Source organism: Podarcis pityusensis, assembly GCF_964106645.2.
Source record: "Podarcis pityusensis genome assembly, chromosome: 12".
Classification (NCBI taxonomy): domain Eukaryota; kingdom Metazoa; phylum Chordata; class Lepidosauria; order Squamata; family Lacertidae; genus Podarcis; species Podarcis pityusensis.
The window spans coordinates 51,490,076-51,508,011 of NC_138037.1; the positions used below are offsets into that span (position 1 = coordinate 51,490,076).

The following is a 17,936-nucleotide window of genomic DNA, read 5'->3' on the forward strand; positions in this document are numbered from 1 at the left end:
GTTGTTTTTTGTGTTAATAATTTTATTGTTTGGGTATTGTTAGCCACCCTTTGAAAATCAGCTGCAGTTCTAACCCCATTTACCTAGTAGTAAGCCCAACTGAATTCAGCAGGACTTAATTCTGAGAAGACATGATTAGGACTGTGCTGTAAGGAAGTAAATGGAGAACTCCAGGACTGTGTGAGAATAATTTAAAAGGAAAGGATTGCACAAGGCAGGATAGTTTGATTGACATAAACTTTATTGCAAGTGATGATGCAAGAACCCTGTTTCATTTTCACATCAGGGCTCTTTGCAGGCTGACTGGCTGAAGACAGAATGCCTTATTAGTTGTTAAACTGGATCTTGCTCATAGATGCAACCCCCATTCTTTTTCCATGCCAGCTGCAGCAGCAGCAAGGGCAGGAAATATCTCATCAGGGATAATTATGATTGACCAGCAACAGTTATGACGGTCTTTTTCTGGAAGGGCTGCAGTGCATTTAGGCACAACCTCCGGACTCAGTTCGACGCATTAGGCCTCCCTATTTGACGCACAATGTGGGTTGTCCCAAACCACAACATGCCATATGACCTCAGGCGCCAACTCCAACAGGAAGAAACAGGAGTGCACTCTGGATTGTGCCCTTGTTTCTTCCCTGCCAGCCACTGCTGGAATTCGATGCATTTTTACAATCCGAGGCCTTTTCCTGTCATCCTGAACTGCTGCAGAAAACGGTGCAGAATTCAAGCAGGAAAGAATCAGCAGAATGGACCAGCTGTGCCTTCAATTCTTCCTTTGCAGATGCAGGCTTAAATCTGAATCAGTTGACATCATACAAGGTCAGCTGATTGAAAGGTGAGCAGCCCCATCCACCTGTCAGTGGCCACTGGATGGTGTGATGGACTCGTTGGGTGCAGAGGAATGGAGAGAGGAACCAGCTCGGGAAGCACCAAGGGAAGAAGGCTCAGAGGGAGAAGATTGGGCAGAGGTAACAGGGCTTCGTGAGCTGGGAGAGTTGATGGCAGAGAGAAGTACAGAATCAGGGGCAGAGGGTGAAGCAGGTCAAGAGGCAGAGATGAGTTGGGCTATGAAAAGTCATGAGTGTCTCCCCCTCCTGCTGCAACAAGCTCACCTCCCCACTTGTCTCCCAGAGCCAGAAGAGAGCTGGAACAGGCAGAGCAGTAGCAGGCTACATGCAGGCATGACCTCCAAATGCTTGGAAAAAGCCCTAGAGAGGAGGGGACTTAAGACAGCTGTGGGGAAGTGGGGACTTTCAGTCTTGGCAACTGTTTTCACAAGGCAAGACTTACTGGGGATGAGCTGCTGTGCTCATTAGGCCTGACATTCCATCAAGTATATGAAGACTGTCTTCTTGCTAACAAAGAGTTAACGCCGACTCTGAACGGTGTGATTTACTGCTGGCTCACTCTTTGACAGGGTGGTCCAGTTATGGATGTAGCTAAACAAGAGGGCGAAGTTGTACAGGCGCAGCCTTCCATGACTTTGTTGGATGTATGCCTTTCAGACATCTCTTTAAAATACAAGAAACCCCCTCTCACAAACAGTAGCTTTAACAATAGAGGAGATAACTGCCTATCCATCATTTCCCCTCTTCTAGCTTGGCATAAGAAGCTACTATGCTGCACTTATTGACAATTCCTAAATAGTCATTACATGCTGCATAGTTACAGTCTCACTTAAAATGATAGGGCTTCTTGGTCCCTGAACATTCATTACTGCTTTCCGTATTTTAAAACTTGCAAGAAGTGATTTGCATTGCCAATCCCTCAACCTTCAGAAATAAGCAAGATTGAAGTGTTGCCTCTGAATATTTCTGACATTTCCTAGCAGCAAAACCATAGTGGTTCTTGTTCTTTTTTAAAAAGATGAAAGATTACTAGTTTCCATTCTTTAAATAACAACCTATTTCAGAAAGCCCAACCCTGAGAACATTTCAGAAGCTAGAGTCTGAGCTTTGGGGAGGGTTCCCAGTTCTGCTCAGTGGGAGAGCACATGCCTTGAATGCGTAAGGAGTCCCAAATCAATCCCTGGCATGTCCAGTTAAAAGATCTCAGGTAACAGGGCTGGGAAATATACCAGTATCTTCCCTGAGCTGGCAGTTCTAGGCTAAGTGGTTGGTCAGATTTAGTGCAAGGTAGTTTTGTATGTTTCAAAAGGGGTATCCACATGTTACATTCCACGGGTGTACCATCTGTGGGCCTATGTACAAAAATAGCTGAGCTGCAAACTTGTGCTGTTATTCTCATGTAGCAGTGTACAGTCTGTGTACCTGTGTACACAGTAGATGAGCTGTTTCAAATCCTTCATGCAAACACTTTTACATGTGCATAGACAGCTTGTACCTGTGTCTATTGTAACGTATGAACAAACCTTACATGGCAGTGCAATTCTTTGCATGTCAGTGAGAAGCAAGTCCCATTAAACTCGGTGGGTATCGGAAGAAAGCCTTACAGTGTTCTATATGTTCCTACTCAGAAGTAAGCTCCACTGACTCAGAAGTAAGCCCCACATCTCAATAACGTCCGGAGGACCTCATCCCTGCCATAAACACACGGGGCCAAGAAGTCTGTGCTGTTTTTAGGATCCATATAATTCTCTTCCTTGAACTGTATGTGGTTTTTCGTGTCTGAGGATGGTGATCCAGATCCTTGTTTCTCTTTGATGGGTAGCACAAGTAAACAAATTTAGATTTTGTCAATTCACTGCCGTCAAAAACTTAAATAGAAAAAAATAAACAAACCAAAAGCCACAGTAGGATAACACTAAAATAATGCGTTCTGATGTGGCAGAAAGTTCAGGGCAGCTGTTACAGACTTTTATTTCCAGGACAGAACACTTGGAAGTATGTTTGTAATTCCTTTGGAGCAGTTACGCACCCTCTGAGACCGCTTTTCCTCAGGAATTACCACTTTGTGCACTCACCTATCTCTATGTGTGTATGCATGTGTTTTATACTCATTGACATGCAAATTGTTATTCTTATTGTTATTAAGTCAACCAGGATTGGTTGATCTCTCTCTCTCCTGGTCGATAATAATGCTATCAAGTCATTAATTGCATTTGTTAGCTGTCTTAACACTGGGCAGTCTCTAAGTGACTTACAACCAAATATTTTAAAATTACATTTCTCTAATCAACCATAATCATCATCTTATTTGTACCCTGCCCATTTGGCTGGGTTTCCCCAGCCACTTTGGGCGGCTTACAGCATATATCAAAACATAATAAAACATCAAACAATAAAAACTTCCCAGTACAGGGCTGCCTTCAGATGTCTTCTAAAAGTTATATAGTCTGACATCTGAAGGGAGGGTTTCACAAAGAGGGTGCCACTACCAAGAAGGTCCTCTGCTTAGTTTCCTGTAACTGCTTCTCGTGGTGAGGGAACCAGCAGAGGACCCTCGACTGGACCTTAGTGTCCAGGCTGAGTGATGGGGGTGGAGACGCTCCTTCAGGTATACTGGGCTAAGGTCAGCACCAACACTTTGAATTGTGCTCGTAAATGTACTGGAAGCCAATGAAGATACTTTAGGACTGGTGTTACATGGTTCCGGTGGCCACTCCCGGTCACCAGTCTAGCTCCAAGTCACCTTGAAAGGTAGCCCTACATAGACCACATCACAGTAGTCCAAGTGGGAGATAACCAGAGCATGCACCACTCTGGCAAGACAGTCTGCAGGCAGGTAGGGTCTCAGCCTGCATACCAGGTGGAGCTGGTAGACAGCTGCCCTGGACACAGAATTAACTTGTGCCTCCATGGACGGCTGTGAGTCCAAAATGATTCCCAGGCTGCGCATCTCTGCATTGTCAAAAACTACCCAGAAGTGTATTTTGCAGCACAATCTGATGATGCTTTCATAGCTGGTGGTGAGGATGATTAAAGATGGCCCACGTTGTGTGTATGAGTTTGGCCTCTTCCAGAGCAGAGGTAATATCCATGTGCCCATCCTACCTTTAAAAACCATTTCCCTGTCAAGTAAAGCTGCAGACAAGAAAGTTTGTCACCCCTCGTTTAAAAGTTAGTAGTGCAGATTGTGCTCAGGGCCTGCCCGGCTGGATTCAAGCCATGCTTGCTTTGAAAATTGTACATTTATTTAATGAGATTTATTAGCCACCCTACACCCAGGGTGGGTTTAAGCAATAAAATAAGCAATTACAAGACAAATAGAATATCTACAACCATAAAACAAGGACCAAAACAATATATAAATCGATTAAAAGCAATGCCATACATAAAAACAATACAAGCATTTAAAAACAATTCCACATGTTAAAAATTGTACATGCCCACACCCCTGTTAGAGCTGTTGTGTTACAAGGTTGAATCAATTTGCAAGGGGGGAAAAGACATTGTTTAGTGAGTTTCTGTGTTTCTGATGTTGCAATATTATTCCACAAAGAGCAGGTTTTGCTGCTGCTGCTGAACTACTAACTATTCCGTATTTTGCAACAAGTCATGCATTTAAATACACGGCTTTCTAATCTCTGATCCAGATCATCCACTGTGCTACTTTACTAGTGTAGCTGCACAGATGGAAACCAATCAGATTTCCTTCCAGACAGCTGGCAGAAAGCTATAATATGGGGTGGGGTTTTTTCTCTCTCTGGGGTCTTCTGATGCCAGCAACGTGAGGGAGGAGAGGAGGAGAGGATGTGGCTTGCTGAACACTGTCCCGGAGCTATTTTGGGCCTGTCAGTCATCTCCTGGGAGCTGTGGCAGCTTGGCATATATTACAGTATGTTGGAAAACTGGTTAGCAGCAGAAGCCAGGAAACAGAAGGGCTGAAAGGATTGTATGGGAAACGGGCTGGGGCCCTGCCGCGCTGATTGGCAGAAACTCAAGGGTGAAGCGATTAGGCTAGTAATCTTGCTTTTCTTCTTCAGCGAAATGTATTTCTAAACATTTGTGTCATCCGTGCAGGGGACCATTGTGCGGATTTTGAGGGTGAATTGTCTTCAATTTCGGAAGATTAAAAAAAAAAAGTAGACCTATGCAATGCTAAGGGGTGAGGAACGAAAATGTAATTGACAATCCTTTAAATAACTAAAATTGGGACTCGGAATAAAATGTTGCAGTACCGAGCTCTCCTATTCACTTTGCCAGCCCTGCCCACTTCTACAGTACTCCATTCCATCAACTCTCCCACATCCAGGTTCCTATCCCCCTTCCCACAGATAGGCAGAAGTCCTCAGTGCAGTTTTTGGGGTTCCCCTTTAGATCCGCCCCCCAACATTTGTGTACTTCTGCTGATTTCCCCTCATGCATGGGTGGTGCTGTTTTGACTACATAAACATAGGGTCAGCACTTGCCCAGGAACTCTGGCAACAGAGGGAACAAGAGGGACCTGCAACAAAGGGTTGCAGCGTGGAATGCTCTTGTTCAGCATGGTCTAGTCCTTTCCCCTTCCTTCTGGTTTTCCTCCCCTATCACCTGATCATTTAGCATTCTGTACTCACTGAGCATGCTCAGTCCTATGTCCCCCACCCCCGTACATTTTCAAAAAATAATAATCTGTACTTCTGCAAACCTTCCCCCGATCATGCTGATACCGCCCCCTTGTGCATGGATGATGTCATTTTGCCTGCATAAATATCTACTCAGTTAATTAAATTATCTACTAATGCACATATTGCTTTTATATAACCTGGGAGGGATGCATTTGAGGGGAAATCCTCCACATTTGTCTCCACAAGTGGACTCTCCCCTCATGAACTTTGATAAAAAAATTCTGTTGGCAAACAGTCCTCAGGTAAAATTTTACCACGAGAAACTCTGGGGTTTGGGATTGTCCTCCCCCTCCCTCCATAATTATTGGTTGATAAACTATAACTGTGCCAAATTCATCATTCTATTTTTTTATATATAATATTTATTAATTTTCCAACAATTTCAACACAACACTACAAAAGAAAAAGCATAAAAAAGAAGACAATGCAATACAATACAAAAGCACTACAAAACACTAACACATAAAACTAATAAAACAAAAACAAAACCCATTTAAAACACATCAAACCATTTCATTATCTTATCTTTCGTTCACTTGTTTCCATGACCTCCTCACACCTCCCTTTTTGTATTCCACTTCTGTTAATTGTTTCAGCAATTCCTTTCCATCTTCCTCTGTTTTTCTATCCTATAATTATCTTAACATATTCTAACCTTATTTTCCCTTTAATACTCTATTAATCTATTTATACTTAATTCCTTATAACATTTCTACTAAAGCCATATAACTTCATTCCAACATTTTTCTAACATTCATTAATTTTACAGTATTTCTGTAAATAATCTTTAAACTTTTTCCAGTCTTCTTCCATCGATTCTTCTCCCTGGTCTCGGATTCTGCCAGTCATTTCCGCCATTTCCATATAGTCCATCAAGCAAATTCATCATTCTAGCTTGTCTGGAAGACAAGTGGCAACTGCAGGGAATTCTCAGCAGGCTTGGAACTCCATTCCACCCCCCCCCCCGCAAAACCACCCAAAAAAGCAGGACTCTGTAGCTGCATTTCAAGCAAAGCTCCCAGGGGCACTAAAGGAGACTTCCTTTGAATGCAAATAGTAGCTTCTTGGGGGACTGTGGCAGTGGTGTAGCGTGGGTTGCTAGCACCCGCGACTGTGCAGAGAAGTGGATGAGTGGGATGAAAAAAGGCAGTTGAATGTGCATGCATACTCCATCCAACAGCGTTCTTGTCCCTCTGGAGACCACAGCCGCATAGATAAGAAGAGTCCTTCTGTCATCTAGAGAGGTCGCTTCCTGGTTTGCATGGAGAAGCAGTTTTCAACAGAGCCCAGGGACATAAGTGTCCAGAGGTGTACTGAGTCAGCACCAAGCGTTGAAATGTGGAGCCCTTCACAATTTTGTGCCCGGGGCAACCGCTCCTGTGGCTGCCCCATGCTATGCCACTGGACTGTGATGGGACCAATAAACAACTCAGGAATCAGGACCAGAAGATGAGCCAGGAAGCAGGCTCATATAATCAGTCCGGATCACACCCAGAGCTCAGGCAGACTCTGGCTGAGTACACATTACCATTTAATCTGACTCCAGTGCACCACTCCCACTGATGGTGTTTGAAGACTTGTATGCATGACATTGGCAATAATAATAATTATTACTATTTATTATTTATACCCCGCCCATCTGGCTGGGCTTCCCCAGCCACTCTGGGCGGCTTCCAACAAGGTATTAAAATACAGTAGCCTGTTAAACATTAAAAGCTTCCCTAAACAGGGCTGCCTTCAGATGTCTTCTAAAACTCTGGTAGTTGTTCTTCTCTCTGACATCTGGTGGGAGGGCGTTCCACAGGGCGGGTGCCACTACCGAGAAGGCCATCTGCCTGGTTCCCTGTAACTTGGCTTCTCGCAGTGAGGAAACTGCCAGAAGGCCCTCAACGCTAGACCTCAGTGTCCGGGCAGAACGATGGAGGTGGAGACGCTCCTTCAGGTATACTGGACCGAGGCCGTTTAGGGCTTTAAAGGTCAGCACCAACACTTTGAATTGTGCTCAGAAATGTAGCTGTCTCACAGTTCCTTCAGAAATACTGCATTTTCCTTCAGAGCAGCTTCTATCTGATTTTAAAAGCTGAAGTGTGCACATATGAGAGAGCTGTTGCACATGCACAGATGGCGGCTTGTTGAACAGGAAGTGTGTGTGTGTGTGCGCGCGCGCATGAACAGGGAAACCAAACAGATAAATTGCATCAAGTGAAGACATCCCAATCCCATCTCCAGTATGTGCCTCAAGGGCCAAAAGGGAGGTCCTATTATCACCACCAATCAGCTATAATATAATACTTCTTAATTACAATAATTCATCATGCCACTGGCCAGATTTTGACCCAAAGATTTCTGCCCCCAAAAGACAACCCCCAAGATATTATGCCCGAGTGATTCAGCTTGCAGAGAGGCCCCCCTCTCACTGCTGCATCTCAATCTCATGCAACATGACCTGACTCTTTCTTTTGCCCCAGAAACTTCACAAAGGCCAGTGTTGCTCAGACCATTCTCCCAAAGGACACAGTGCCCTGTCAAAATCCCAAAGAAACCAACTTCCAGTTTCCATAATGAAAGATATGGAAATCTCCCAGAGTGGGACACATTTAAAATACACCCCCCCACGGGTGAGCAGAAGCCTTCTAGACTCCTTCCCACACAGAAATATCCAGTGGTCAGCCCAGATGGGTGAAGTCGGCACATTAAGAATCTGCTACCTGCAGGTCAGCTGTTCACACAGATTCCTCCAGCTCCTGACACATGGCCTGTTTATTTTAGACAGCAAAATGGCTAAGGTCATCCCTGGACATTTAGTATAAATGGAATGACTAGGAATAGCTCCTCGTTACGGGCTTTAAATATGGTGTGCTCCAATCAGTATGCATTAGGGACTATGGAAGGTAACAGTTGCACCCTTTAACAACAGAATTCAAGTAGCGCTTGCCAGTAGTAACACGCTTTCATAAATGTTTCTTACCTAGTTCGGTGAATTCTCTCTTGATCGGTAAACTGCCTCCCACTTTAACACACATGGGGAACCTTTGGCCCTCTACATGTTACTGAAATACAATTCCCATCACCCCTGGCTGTTGGCTATGCTTTCTGGAGCTGAGAAGTGTAGTTTAGCAACATCAGGCTGGGAGGGGGTGTGATGAAAGGTTCTCCACACCTGCACTATAACATCACTTCTAGACACCCTGGTCACTGAGCATTCATCCTGAGTTGCAGGGAGGTTAAAGGTAAAGGGTAAAGGGACCCCTGACCATTAGGTCCAGTCGTGACCGACTCTGGGGTTGCGGTGCTCATCTCGCTTTATTGGCCGAGGGAGCCGGTGTATAGCTTCCTGGTCATGTGGCCAGCATGACTAAGCCGCTTCTGGCGAAGCAGAGCAGCACAGGGAAACACCGTTTACCTTACCGCCAGAGAGGTACCTATTTATCTACTTGCACTTTGATGTGCTTTTGAACTGCTAGGTTGGCAGCAGCAGGGACCAAGCAACGGGAGCTCACCCCGTCGCAGGGATTCGAACCGCCAACCTTCTGATTGGCAAGTCCTGGGCACTGTGGTTTAACCCACAGCGCCACCCACGTCCATGTCAAATCAAGCAAATGTCAGTATTGTTATTCTATCAAAAAATTCTGGTTTTTGGGAGGGGTGAAGCATAAAAGTTTCAAACCAACTTAAGTGGGAGAAGGAGAGCCAAGAGCAGGGACTCATCCAGAGACACAGAAGGCAGCCTCTGCTTAAGGCAGGTTCTTCTTCGCCTCCTTGCATAAGGAACGCTCAAGGAAATGAATCCCACAAAGCTTTGGCTGCTGTTGGCAGAAGCTGCTGGATCTGGTTGCTGCTGCCGCTAGTGGTGAACCACCAAACTGAAATGTCCCGAGTCGTCTTCTTCTTTGGTGATTACTTGTAGCCGAGTAAGATTGTCTTCCATAAACACGGTTTTAACAATGAGTCCGTAAGTGACTGTAGTGGCCAATTCTGGATCCACATGTCCTTCCATAGTGGGGACACTGGTTTCCGGGTGGGAGTTGATCACCGTGTGGATTTGCCAAGCGTGCCTTCCTCTTAGCATGTTTCTCCCTTGCGTCCTGAGTTCGAGTGTCTTCAAAGCCCATGACACCTTTGGGAAAGGCAGTTCTCCAACTGGAGCGCTCGCAGGCCAGTGTTTCCCAGCTGTCAGTGTTTCTACTACATTGTTTTAGATTTGCCTTGAGACAGTCTTTAAACCTCTTTTGTTGACCACCAGCATTACGCTTTCCATTTCTAAGTTTGGAATAGAGTAGTTGCTTTGGGAGACGATAATCGGGCATCTGCACATGACCAGTCCAACAAAGTTGATGTTGAAGAATCATTGCTTCAACACAGGTCATCTTTGCTTCTTCCTGTACACTGATATTCGCCTGTCTTCCCAAGTGATGTGTAAAATTTTTCAGAGACGCCGTTGATGGACTCTTTCGAGGAGTTGGAGATGGCGTTTGTAAGTGGTCCATGTTTCGCAAGCATATAGTAATGCTGGTAGTACAATAGCTTTGTAAACAAGCATTTTAGTTTCCCTGCGAATGTCCCGGTCCTCAAACACTCTGCACTTCAATCGGGAGAAAGCCACACTCGCAGAGCTCAGGCAATACTGAATTTCGGCATCAATGTTGGCCCTTGTTGAAAGATAGGTAGGAGAGGTGATTGACATTTTCCAACGTTACACCACTGAGTTGGATTTGTGGCGCTGTAGGGGGGCTACCGTATTTTTCGCCCTATAGGACGCACTTTTTCCCCTCCAAAAATGAAGGAAAAATGTGTGTGCGTCCTATGGGGGGAATGCAGGCTTTCGCTGAAGCCTGGAGAGCGAGAGGGGTCGGTGCGCACCGACCCCTCTCGCTCTCCAGGCTTCAGGAAGCTATCTGCAAGCCTGGGGAGACCGGTGCGACTTCCCGCCGGGTTCCCTAGGCTTGCAGATAGCAGCCTGTTCTGGGGGCTGGGGTCGGGGGAAGCTTGGGCTTCCCCCGCCCCAGCCCCGTGCCTGGGAGGAAATAAATTTTTTCCCCTTTATTTCCCCCCCCAAAAAAACTAGGTGTGCCATATGGGCTGGTGCGCCCTATGGGGCGAAAAATACGGTATTTTGTACTTGTTGGTGCAGCACTTTGGTTTTTTGCATAAGAACATTGACAGCTGCACTGAGCCATAAAGGAAGTGGTGTGCCCTCTTTGCAGAAACGATAAAGCCATGCAACCTTACTGCTTATGTTATTTCCCCCTGAGCTGCAACTTGTTTTATTCCACTCGGCCAGCCAGTGGTGACTAGTGAAAACTAAAATTAGAATTCTGCCCAAGGGATACAGAAGTACAATGTTAACTTAATATTTTCCATTATGCTACGGCACCAGGATGAATCATCTAAACTGGATAGGCAATTGGCAACCCAGGAGTGAATCCGGCTCTCTGGCCCTTAGCATAGTTCCCTTCCCTGCTGTTATGGACCTCATGCATTTGCTGCCAAAGGAGCTGAAACAGAGAGTGCTCTTCAACTTCTGCCCAGAAGACACTTTGGCAAAACTCTCCCATTAATAATTCTTATCAAAATTTAGGCAATCCATCTTGAAGCCAGTCTCTCCACGGAGCAATAGGTCAAACGTAGAAGGAATGTCTCCTAAAGCCTTTCTAGCTATCCAGCCTAGTGGGAGGTTGCTGATAGCAGATAGGCAGGAAATAAATCTCTGATGTCAGTATGAGAGATTATGAAGTGGATAAAGCTGTAATTAGAGCCCCCAAGCAAAAGCAGCGCCGCAATGAACCTTGCAGAAGGGCTGAACGCCAGCAACTTAAGTGGAAATTCCCAATCTGTCAAGCTTGTTTTTAGCTCAATCATTTTGAGATTTTAAGCAATAATCACACTAAGTGACACAAACTTTTCACTTGATTGGCTTTGCATTTTGATTCCCACCCCTTTCAATGCACTTTTATTTTTTTGGCAAGCTGCAAAACTAGATAGACGGGAAATTTTAAAATAATGTTCTGTTTCCTCACTGCACTTTGTGGTTTTATCTGGAATTCTTACTTTGCAGTGATGTTGGCATCTCAGCTCTTTCAATAGATTGTCATGCCCTGAAATAAGATAAATTTACTTTATCAGTGTCAGAGGTTTATGACATCATAAGCATATATTTAACACGTGTGACACATTCTGTTTAAACGGTGTTCCCCCCAATACTTCTGTAACATACACTGTTTTAACCTCTGATTATTTCTTTTCCTTATTTTAGGGCTGCCTCCCCAGTACTTCAGACTTTAGACTGGGGCAGATCTTCCAGATGCTGCTGCAATAAATCTCCCATCCATGTGGAGAGCCAGTGTGGTGTAGTGGTTAAGAGTGTTGGACTAGGACCTGATGGAGCAGGGTTCGAATCCTACTCAGCCATGAAGCTCATTGGGTGACCTTGGGCCAGTCAGCATCTTAGCCTACCCTATCTCACAGGGTTGTTGTGAGAATGAACCTGGGAGGAGAACCATATACACCACCCTGAGGTCCTTGGAAGAAAAAAGTGGCATAAAAATGTAATTAATTTTTTTTTAAAAAATAAAACCATCCCTAACTATTGGCCACCCTGGATGGGGTTGATGGAAGCTGGAGTCCAGCAACATCTTCTGTTGGGTGTCCTATGTCGTAAACCGCGCTGTGGTCTCTGGATGTAGGGCGGTATATAAATTAAATAAATAATAACAACATCTATAGGGACACAGGCTCCTAATCCCCGCTACACACCTTAAGGTAAAGGTAAAGGGACCCCTGACCATTAGGTCCAGTCATGGCCGACTTTGGCGTTGTGGCGCTCATCTCGCTTTATTGGCCGAGGGAGCCAGTGTACAGTTTCCAGGTCATGTGGCCAGCATGACTAAGCCGCTTCTGGTGAACCAGAGCAGCGCACGGAAACGCCATTTACCTTCCCGTCGGAGTGGTACCTATTTATGTACTTGCACTTTGACATGCTTTAGAACTGCTAGGTTGGCAGGAGTTGGGACCGAGTAATGGGAGCTCACCCCATCGCGGGGATTCGAACCGCCGACCTTCTGATTGGCAAGTCCTAGGCTCTGTGGTTTAACCCACAGTGCTACCACGTCCCTTGCTACATAACTTAGTTGAGCTTTAGTCATGGGCACGAAGGTATTTCACCAGGAAACGGCAACACCTTTCTACAATATTTTAAGGCCTGGACTTTTGACATATTCAAAATAAGCAGGACCTGCTGTAACGTGTTTTAGTATGGAGTGTTCCTGTTCACGCGCCTAGCTAGCCATACCCTTTTCTAGGATGCTTCATACATTCCCCCCACAAGTTTGCTTGTTTTGGTTCAGTCCTCATGGGGCTGTTTTTTGGTCCTCCCCTTGCATTAGGGTTTCCCCATAACATTTCTTTTTTACTTCTGCAAATGTTGGGGTTCCCTCAAGCTCACTGATACCTCCTGCTTGCTTGTTGCTGGTCCCACTGTGGTGACTTAAGATGAAGCCTCTGAGAATAAGATGTGGTTTAAAATGTGGGGATTTTGGGGGGACATGTAATTGGGTTGTTTTTATTTTTATTATATATTTTGTGGTTTTATATTTTGATTTTTTTCTGTGAACCGCCCTGAGACTTCTGGGTATAGGGTGGTATACAAATTCAATTAATAATAATAATAATAATAATAATAATAATAATAATAAGGTGCTCCTAAGGAATAATCATGGGATGTGGGTGGCGCTGTGGGTTAAACCACAGGGCCTAGGGCTTGCCGATCAGAAGGTCACCGGTTTGAATCCCCGTGACAGGGTGAGCTCCCGTTGCTCGGTCCCTTCTCCTGCCAACCTAGCAGTTCGAAAGCATGTCAAAGTGCAAGTAGATAAATAGGTACCACTCTGGCGTGAAGGTAAACGGCATTTCCGTGCGCTGCTCTGGTTCACCAGAAGCAGCTTAGTTATGCTGGCCACATGACCTGGAAGCTGTACGCCGGCTCCCTCAGCCAATAAAGTGAGATAAGCGCTGCAACCCCAGAGTCGTCCGCGACTGGACCTAACGGTCAGCGGTCCCTTTACCTTTAAGGAATAATCATATGTGTTTGGTAACCTGGAGATGGCGGGGTGGGTGGACTAAGCAGTACAGAGGGCTTAAGACTGCTGAACTGTAGTATTTGTTCATGCATTTTCCAACTCCCTCTCTTCCTGCTCTTCCCACTAAAAATCATGAGCAGCTTATATGGGTTAGAATGCAACCACATGGAAATGTGATCTAGCTAGTCTTTCCATCCCTTCCTCTCCCAATGAGGCCAAACTCAGAAATGATATATTGATGTTAACAATACAGTGAGGGGCAATAACCTACAAGACTGCCTGTAGCACCAGAAGACGAAATAAGGCCATGAGCTGCCCCTACCTCATGTCTGGACATGTTGTTTCCAACTCCTGAAAAGTTGGCGGCTGAGATACGTTTCTTTAAATATTGCATTAGCGTGTATATTGTTTTTCTGCAGTCGATATGACCATGATGGTCATAGAATGGCAGAGTTGGAAGGTACCCTAAGAGTCTAGTCTAACCTTCTGCAATGCAGGCATCCTGCCTTTATTTATTATATGAAGGATCATATGCTACAGCAAACATACCAAGAAGCGAAGTCTTTCTAATTTACAAAAGACTCCATCGATCAGATGGAGCCAAAGCTGAATCATTGCTGAAAACACCAATGTTCTACTCACACAGTGCCATCTAGTGGTCATTGTTACTAAGAACACCAGTCCTATAACCTTGAGCATACGAAAAGAAAAAAAAAATACCCTTTAATTGTAAAAACAAAAACAAAGCTACTCACTTCTAAGGGCCTGATCAGAACCTAACACAGGCATAGGGAAACTTGGCCCTGCAGCTGTTTTGGGACTACAACTCCCATCATCCCTAGCTAATAGGACCAGTGGTCAGGGATGATGGGAATTGTAGTCCCAAACATCTGGAGGGCCCAGTTTGCCTATGCCTGACCTAACACTACAGCAGTAAGAACAGTAACTCTACAGAGACGCAAAAATGCCAGGAGAAATATAAGCAGCTGCCTGATTCAAAGTCAGAATTTTGTTCCATCTAGTTCAGAATTGTCTACACTGTCTACCTTACTTGTGAGGTCCTGGGAACTGAACCAAAGATCTTCTATATGGAAGGCAGATGTTCTGCCACTGGACTAAAGATCTTCCCAAAGCTATGAACCTTTCACAAACAGCCACAGTTCCAAAACTAGATGGAGAAACACACCCCCTTTTAGTTTTTGTAATTGCTATAATTTAATAGAATTAGATAAGTGTGTCTTGTAAAATTGTCCCCCAAAGAGAACAGGCTCATCTACTGAAATGTGTGGCCTCCATACCTGAAGACCCTTTTTAAAGGAAGATTATTTGGGAATGCTGCTCATTTTTTAACTTGCTCCTATTTGTGTTGGACAAGTTGCTGAAGGATGAGTTGCTGTCAAATCTGTACCTTTCCCATGGGTCACTGTAATTGTGCATCTGAAAAGCTATACTGAGAATTGCATGAATAATATATGCCACTTTCCCAGGGACTGAGTCTCTTGACTCAGAAAGCTGTCACTCATTATTTCAGCATCAGATTAAGGCTGGCAGGAGGCCTTCTATATATTGTTTTTAAAAGCTACTTCCTAGAAAAATGACAGAAGAAGTGTTTCTTGCAGTGTTATTCTAAAGAAAATTCCATTTGCGGCTTAGCCATTCACCTAGAGATGGCATTAAAACTTTGCATGTTTGAAGCCTTTCAACCTGCAGTACACAAATGTAAACTTATTGAGAGATACCGTATATATTTTGTATGAGGAAATTGGCTATGGAATGAAATGAATAATGTACAGAAAGCCCCAGCGATGAGGACGGAGAAGAAAAACAACACCATGAAGTCTAATTTATTGTGCAATACTTGTACAATCTGGTGCTCTGGCTTGAAGGGATTATGGCAGAATTCCTGCTTCTAAATTGGAGTGTCAGGATCTGCTCAGACTGAGCAAACATTTTAGAGGATAAAAAGAAAAAGCTCTTTCAGGTTGCTTGACAGTCTTACTTTATTTTAAAAACAAAACTGGTCTCTGTTACCTGAAGTCACTTACACAGTTGTTCTTAGGCTATGTATGACAGCATTTCTGTTTCCTTACTGCCACTTAACTGTAAATATTTAATACTGGAAGGGGAATCTGTGGCTGGCTCTCCAGATGTTGGACAGGGATGATGCAAGCCAGAGCCTAACAACATCTGGAGGACCACAGATTCCCCATCCTTGGTTTAAGGACTGCTCCTTACTTTGCTCATTAAACAAATGTTGCACTTATGTACATACTTATAGCTCAAGTACACACTATAAATGACTTGGTGCCAGGACTGGCCACAGCTACCGGTTACATTTACACAGGGTGGAGCAAACTCCACAATATCTCAAGTAGCTGCATGTGTACCGTGCGCTTTCCTGTAAATGTTGTGTGTGTGGCAATCCCATCAAACTGCCTTCTAGGCAAAACATGTGTAGTCTTGCATGCACGGTTGCAGCTTCTCTAATGCAGCTGCTAAAACTGCATGTGACTACCTGGTTGGGTTCTATCTTAAGAGGGCATGAGCATATCGGTCCATTTTGACTCTGAAGCAACTGTTGTCCCTTTTTCTGTGCTCACATTCACCAGGTAGATTAGAAATACTAAGAAACATGTACAAGGAGAATCCTTCATACAAAGGCAAATCACAATAAGGATGCAGGAAACAAGCATTTCCTTGGGTGGTTCAGTGCAAACTTGTAGCATTGGCATCTTTCCAGACCATGGGCATAGTCTGGATTTTTTTTGGAGGGGCAGGAGTTTTGTTGGTGGGGGGACAGAACCGACATGATTGGTCAGTTAGTTAAGTGTTTCTATTGTCTTACTTCATGGTTAGGCAAACTAAGGCCTGGGGGCCAAATCTGGCCCAATCGCCTTCTAAATCCGGCCCGCAAACGGTCTGGGAATCAGTGTGTTTTTTACATGAGTAGAATGTGTCTTTTTATTTAAAATGCATCTCTGGGTTATTTGTGGGGCATAGGAATTCGTTCATTCCCCCACCCCTCAAAAAATATAGTCCAGCCCACCACAAGGTCTGAGGGACAGTGGACCAGCCCACTGCTGAAAAAGTTTGCTGACCCCTTGGGGGTCTTACTTGGGGGGGAGCAACTGCCCCTCCCTGCCCTCACTTGGCTACGCCCATGTTCCAGACCCATCCCATACATACACTCTCATGCGTCATGAAAGCGAAGTTTCCATTTTAATTCTGAAATCAATTATCTATATTTCTGAAATTACATTATGACTCAAACTGGGGCTTTTCGACCACGCCCCCTTTTCGTCATTTTTGTTTAAACACAACATCCAGCCTGAAGAGGATTTCTACCAAGTTTGCTGTCTAGTTTGTAACTTTGTGGTTGACTCTAGTATTATCATCTTGCTAATTTTTTGATTTTTAATATTCTAAAGGACTAAAATGGTGCAAACATTTTATAATAAGAATGCATCCAATTGACCCCAGCAAACCTCGTAAGTCTCCATAAATATCCTCGAAGCAGAATTTACTATTTACCCTTAATCCTTCCCCCATGGTATCAGTCTGGGCTGGCTGCATTGGTTCTCTGGGCCCCAGCAAAATGTATTCTCCTTAAAACGCTTTGGTCCTTCAAGCCTCTAGTTTATTAAGATATCTGTATCTACTATTCACTACTATTTATTTCTGAACTTGCAGGAGTGAAGGAGGTGAATAGCAGCAATAGCTGTTAAATGTATATAACTTCTTTCATATGACAGCTAATATTTTCATTTTGTGAGAGCTACATATTGGCATTAATGTGTTGATTTTTTAAATATTTGTTTGAACATCCATCTGTCTGTTCTCAGCATTTCATGATTGACACTGTCATGTTCATCAGAGAAAAGGATTTCAAACGATACCTCACTTTTTCTGCTTACATAAATAGCCAAGATGAATCTGGACTCAAGAGAAGACAACAAGAAACCCCACAAACCAATGAACAGTGGTTAATACCATAGAAGTGAGCAAGTTTTTGCTAGAAAGATGAGTTGTTGTTATTGAGGTACTATACTATGCACCAGCATCTTAAAAAGCAGAGACATCACCTTGCCAACAAAGGTCCGTATAGTTAAAGCCATGGTTTTCCCAGTAGTGATGTATGGAAGTGAGAGCTGGACCATAAAGAAGGCTGATCGCCGAAGAATTGATGCTTCTGAATTATGGTGCTGGAGGAGACTCTTGAGAGTCCCATGGACTGCAAGAAGATCAAACCTATCCATTCTGAAGGAAATCAGCCCTGAGTGCTCACTGGAAGGACCGATCGTGAAGCTGAGGCTCCAATACTTTGGCCACCTCATGAGAAGACAAGACTC

The 17,936-nt window shown here is 44.3% G+C and overlaps 1 long non-coding RNA gene across 2 annotated transcripts; it reads left to right on the forward strand.

Moving 5' to 3' along the window:
- Positions 1–222: 222 nt before the first annotated feature.
- LOC308460078 lies at positions 223–12,171 on the forward strand. Of its 2 annotated transcripts, none has more exons than XR_013978458.1 (2): positions 223–838; positions 11,766–12,171. It is a non-coding gene; the product is annotated as an uncharacterized lncRNA (long non-coding RNA). The 2 variants fall into 2 exon arrangements; XR_013978459.1 differs by lacking the exon at positions 223–838 and adding an exon at positions 7,173–7,454.
- Positions 12,172–17,936: the final 5,765 nt, after the last annotated feature.